The sequence below is a fragment of the Pteropus medius genome, unplaced genomic scaffold, assembly GCF_902729225.1.
Source record: "Pteropus medius unplaced genomic scaffold, Ma_sr-lr_union100, whole genome shotgun sequence".
Classification (NCBI taxonomy): Eukaryota; Metazoa; Chordata; class Mammalia; order Chiroptera; family Pteropodidae; genus Pteropus; species Pteropus medius.
Genome location: NW_024340692.1, coordinates 23,284,506 through 23,290,832, shown reverse-complemented (window position 1 = coordinate 23,290,832; position 6,327 = coordinate 23,284,506). Strand labels below are relative to the sequence as shown.

Sequence of the window (6,327 nt, the reverse complement as noted above, 5' to 3'; positions counted from 1 at the left end):
CACCAGAGCAATCAGTCAAGAAAAAGAATTAAACTGCATCTAAATCAGAAAAGAGGATGGAAAATTTGTGTTTGCAAATGACATGGTCTTATTTATAGAAAACCCTAAAGACTCCACCAAATACCTGTTATTACTAATAAATAAATTCAGTAAACTTGCAGGATACAAAACAATTTTTTTTTAGGCAAGGCAACCCCTGGTTGACCTCACAGATTGCAAGGACCTTGTCAGCTTACAATCTCTTATTTTTTAATTATTATTTTTTTATGCCTACAGCACTTGGTCTTCCTAGACGGTCCCCCATCCAAGTACTAACCAGGCCTGACCCTGCTTAGCTTCCAAGATCAGACAGGATCGAGCTTGTTCAGGGCAGCATGGCCATAGACATAACAAAAATTAATACTCTATTGCATACTTTAAAGTTTCTAAGATAGTAGATCTTAAAAGTTTTTACAACACAAATAAAAAAGAATGGTAACTGTGGGATGGTGAATGTTTAACCTTACTGTAATAATCATTTTGTGATATATGCACATATCTATCAACACACTGTTTTCTGAGAATTTGGATTTCTCTTTTTCAAACTCTTTTCAAGGAAGTATATTTCATGTTCAAGTACAAAGTTGATTGTATCCAGGTTTTCATAAGTTTTCTCCAGACTTGGAGTTCTTTATGACACTCTCTCAAGGCTGGCATCATTTAAAATTAATTTTAGTCCCTCATACTCCTTTCTTAATAAGGTTAAGATTGTCAAGAATTTTACATCTTTCTCCAATTTGTTCAACAAGCTTTATGGCAAGCTGTTTTCTTCTTACATCAAACCCTACATTTAACTGGTCAAAACTTCTGAACAAGAAAAAGAGAATTATTAAAAAATGCAATGATTGCTGCACCTACCACAACCTCCTAGGACCCAATGTCACATCTTTAGGCAACTCTACCAAAACCCTGTGCAGCTTCTCAAAGACTAGCCCCAAGTAAAGTTTCACTCCCTTCTGGAAATACTTCTGGTATCTCCCAGATCTCCCAAAAGGACTCTTAGCAGATCTCTCTAAGGTGCCCTGTCTCCATCAGGCCCAGAGGACACCCATCCACCAAAAATGTATAGAACTTTTCCAAGAACCTAAATCTACATCGGACAATCAGAACAAACTGGGTGAGGATTGTTTAAAGAGAAGGACTAGGATGAAAAAGAATTAATTTGCCAACTCTGATGCCTAATATTGTATTTAATTAAAACTTAATTAAATAATTAAAATAATAATAATTATTTATTGTTTTTAATTAAACTTATTGGGGTGGCTTTTTAAATTAAACTTATTGGGGTGACACTGCTTAATAAAAATATATAGGTTTCAATTGTATGATTCAATAATACATCTGTATATTGCATTGTGTGTTTACCACCCAAAGTCAAATCTCCTGTCACTGTATATTTGACCCCCTTTACCTTTATCTACTTTATCCCTTCCTTACCCCTTATCTCTGGTAACCACTAATCCACTCTCTGTGTCCATTGGTCTTTTTGTTTGTCTTGTTTGTTGCTTTCAGTTTGATATCCCACATGTGAGTGAAATCATATGATACGTATATACAGTGGAATATTACTCAGTCGTAAGAAAAGTTGAAATACTGCAACAACATGGGTGGGTCTGGAGATTATCATCATAAGTAAAACAAGTCAGATAGAAAAGTTGAGAACCATTTGTTTTTAAAGTCAACATTTCAAAGAACAATATACATAGAGAAGAATGCCAAAATCATAAGTGTATAATTTAATTATTATAAATTGGATACACCTCTATAACTACTGCCCCAGTCAAGAAATAGAATAATATCTGCTCCTACCCCAGAGCCCTGCTGTATCCCTTTGAAATCTCTATATCTTCTCCCTTTAACGAAGATTGTAAGTATTCTGATATCTAACAGCATAAATTAGTTGTAGCTGTTTTGAACATATAATATATACTCTTTGAGTCTAGTTCCTTTTGCCAGACCTTAAGTTTGTGTGATTAACCCATGTTGAATGTAGCAGTACTTCATCCATTTTCATTACTCTATAGAATTCCACTAAAGAAATATATCACAAAGTATTTATTTATTTATTCTACCATTGATGAACATTGGAGCCCTTCCCTGTTTCTAGTACAAAAATGTTACTATGCATATTTATTTTATATATCTCTTCATGAACATATACATGCATTTTTGCTGGATATTGTTCCTAGAGGTGAAATTGCTGTATCTTTGGGTAGATATATACAGGTAGATATTGCCAAATTGTTTCCAGTGATTTACTAACTTCTACCAGCACTTATAATAGCTCTACATCTTTTCAAACTCTTATTAGTATTAGTCTCTAATTTTAGGCTGTCTCGTGAATTATATTTTAAAATATTCACAATTTAAATATTGTGATTTTAAATTGCATTTTCCTAATTACTAATGAAATTCAGTGCCTTTTCATATTTTTATTGCTCATTTGAATATCATCTTTTATAAAGTGTTGCTGTAGGTCTCCTACCATTTTTCGACGAGTTGTCTTTTTCTTTTAATTTGTAGGAATTTATTATACAAGCCCTTTTTTGGTTATCTGTGTTCCAAATACCTCTTTCCAAATTGTGGATTGCATTTTTCAGTCTCTAAACAGAGATTGTTTATGCATAAAATTGTTAATATTGACATGGACAAATTAAGCAATCATTTCCTTTATAATCAGAGGTTTTTTATACTGTTTAAGTCTTTGTTTACTACCAGGTTGTAAAATTATCTCTTGAGTTACCTTCTAGTGTTATATCACTTGTACCTGTTATTCAACTGGATTTCTTTCTGTATTGGTATTAAGTAGAAATTAGGTTTTCTATTTCTTATATGGATATAAAATTAACACAGTACCATTTACTGAAAACAAAATTGTTCTTTTTTTATAGACCAAAAGTACAAAGTTTGTAATAAATTAAGTCTACAGTCCTTCGTGGATCTGATCCTAGATTCTATTCTAATTGATCAGTATATTTATATATCTATGTGCTAATACCACACTGTTTTGATTATTATACCTTCATAATAAGTCTTCATATAAAGTAAAATTATTCCAATCTACTTAAGATTGTCTCTGCTGTTCTTGGTCCTTTGCATTGCCATAAAAATTTTAGAATCATGTTAATTTCCATACAAGCATACATTAAAAACATTCTAGGTTTGAACAAATATAGTCTTGAATCTATGAATCAACTTGGAGAGACTAATGCATTTATAATAATGAGTCTTCTGACCCATGAGCACAGTATATTTCTCTATTTATTTATGTCTTGCATGTATTTTTGATGTTTTATAAATAAACAAAGGCCTGTGCAGAAGTCTATTTTCTCTAATGTCAGTTTTGGTAGGTTGTATTTTTTTTATAAATTTGATTATTATATCACAGTTTTGAAACTTACTGCATTAAGTTGTATAGTGATGCACCATTTTTCAGAGAGACAGATGATATAGAGATATACAGAGAACAAAGACAGAGAAAATAGTTTGCATACAAAATTTGCATACAAATTGAGAATTATTCCATTTTTGTGCCATTCTTTCTGTATCTGTATATTTTAAATCTATCTCTTATAAAGTAACATATTTTTAATTTGCCTTTTATCTAGCCTGTCAATATGGGAGTATTTTATATTTACATATGTAAACCTATTACAAACATAAATCTCTTTACATCTAATAAAATCATTGATATATTTGGGTTGAAGTCTACTATTTTACCATTTGCCTTCTACTTGTTCTTCTATAAAATGCTCCTTCTCTTCTTCTTGCCTTAATTCAATTTGAACATATATTTTATGTTATTCTATATTTTCCCCTCGATTAGCTCAATTATAATTCTTATTCTAATATTTCAGGGATTCCCCTAGGGTTACAACATGTATCTTTAATTATTAATTTCTAATATAAATTATTGCTTAAATATTTTATGAATATTTTAATATTTTATTTTGAATGATACAAAACTATATGTAACCGCACTAAAATATAATGTAAATTATATTTTTAGTGAGATCAATGTGTTTAAAATGTTTTACTATCTATGAAAATTCAAATTTACACTTCGAGATACAACAATTAGAATATCTGGTTTTAAACTCAAATTTATTTCAATATTTGGCTGCTTTCTTAAAAAAAAATACATCTCAGCCAGGTATGCAAATCTAAGTGGAAAAACTAACACTTACTAAATTCTGACATATTTTTTGATCTCATCCTCCAATTCGGCAAAGATTAATGTGAACCTTTAGCTAATAAATTTTTATCCTTCCTGAATTCAATCATTTTTTTTACAAACTAATTAGAAATCGTGGCATTCTTATTTTTTAATTGTTTTTGAATATGTATAATATTACTCAACAAGTCAGAAAATTTATTTCCAATTAGACCATTTAGAGCATTATCAGCAACAAAATCACATAACAATTATAACCTTTCCAAATGCCACTTTTCAAAGTGCCCTTTTGAAAAGCATTTACTTTCTCATTCGCTCTTAAAATATCACCTTTCTGTTGAAGGACCGATTAAGAGTGTGTATTTTTAAAATATCTTTTAAGTAACATAATGAAGAGAGCTACTTGTTATCATATGAAATGTCAGCAGATTTGGAGCATTTGTGTGCTTGTAAAAGAACAAAGTGTAACTCATAGTTTAGATTTAGGTAATTTGCCACAGGATCAAGAATAAAATTCCAGGTGGTTAAAATTATTTCTATGGCCACTCTCCATCTCATTGCAAACACTAGGAAGATGCAATATTTAAAAGTCTTAAGAAAAAAATCAACCAGTCAATAATATCATGTAGCACTTTGGTCATATCCAACTTCAACAACTTTGCTGCAATGTTTCCGCTTACAAATGTTGCAGAAAATGAATTTCATTTGTGGTTCATTCTCTGAGTTTTACCCCAGAATCCCTTTTTTTAAATTCTAGTAAAAGCAGCTAAACTTACCCAGAAAATAATTGTTTTTAAAACGTCAGTTAATTGATACAAAATATCTGATTCGATATATTCTTTTTTTATGAATCACAAAGGAGTTTTTAATTTTTTTTAATTGAAACAGAACCTAATAAATACCATCAACTGAGACATGATAAAGCCATCTGTACTTTCAGACACTTACACAGCAAACATTTCACGTTTGTTATAATATTTGTTGCTACAGATGATAAGTAGTGTTTTCTCTGGGCTTTCCAAGAGCGTTTGCTGGCAAAGGAATGTATATTAGTTTATTGCCATGTTGTTTGCCATTTATACTAGCCATTTTTACCAGAACTGCAAGAATAAGATGTTTCCAAATTTGTGGAGTCTTTTTCACTGTTAATAACTATTCATTCACTTAACAAATATACTGATTGTCTACTACATGCCCACATGCTGTTCTAGGCTCTCAGGGTATAGCAGTGAAACACGCTGAAAAATGATGACTGCACTCAGAAAGTTATTCTTTAAACCTCAGATATTTCTAAACATTTAACGTAAAGTTTAGCAAGTTTTAGTAAAAGATTGAATATCTCATGATTTTAAATACCATTGAAAATTTCTACAGGTTTTTCTTCATGTTTTGGTTGCTTTATTTTTAATTGTCTTGTTAAGTGCTTTGTTTTTTATTATCATTAATTCATATCTCGAAACAATATAAACTTGGGATGAGATTGATTCTTCATTAACAATAGTGGATGAAATCCAAAATAGTGGATAAAATCCACTATTTTGGATGAAAATCTGCTTCTTAAAAGTCTTTTCCTTAGCTTATTACTCATCCGATTACATTACATTATTGTTTTTTCCTTCATATTGTCATTGTCAGCATTTTCTTGTTAACATGTTTGCATTGTTAAGATGAAGTTTAATCCATAATGTCTCCATAAATTAGAGTCCAAGCAACAAATAAACCACTCTAGTTATTTTAGCAGAGAATGTAATAAAGGAAATTGGTTCAAGAGGTATTGGGGAACTTAAAGGGGACACTTTGGTCACAGAGATAGTAACTTTAGAAGCAGCTTCCATTCCTGGGGCTGGGGATCAAAAGGAAGAAGATAGGGTTAATACACCTAGAAATCTGGGGGAGGCTGGGACCCAGACCTCCAAAGAGGTGCCAGTACTGGTTCCTCAGGCATTTAGAGGAAGAGCCCAGGAGATAGGACTCAGAGTCTGAGGAGGGGGCACTGCCTGGCTGGTGCTGCTGCAACTGAGGGGCATGATGAAGCTGGTCTGGGAGTGTGGAAAGAAGCTGGGAACTAGGAACTACCCACTGGGCGACAACAGCAAAATCAGCAGACAAATAAG

At 31.7% G+C, this 6,327-nt stretch overlaps 1 pseudogene; it reads right to left on the bottom strand.

The window, feature by feature from the left end:
- Positions 1–267: 267 nt before the first annotated feature.
- Positions 268–386, bottom strand: LOC120591581 (uncharacterized; annotated as a pseudogene).
- Positions 387–6,327: the final 5,941 nt, after the last annotated feature.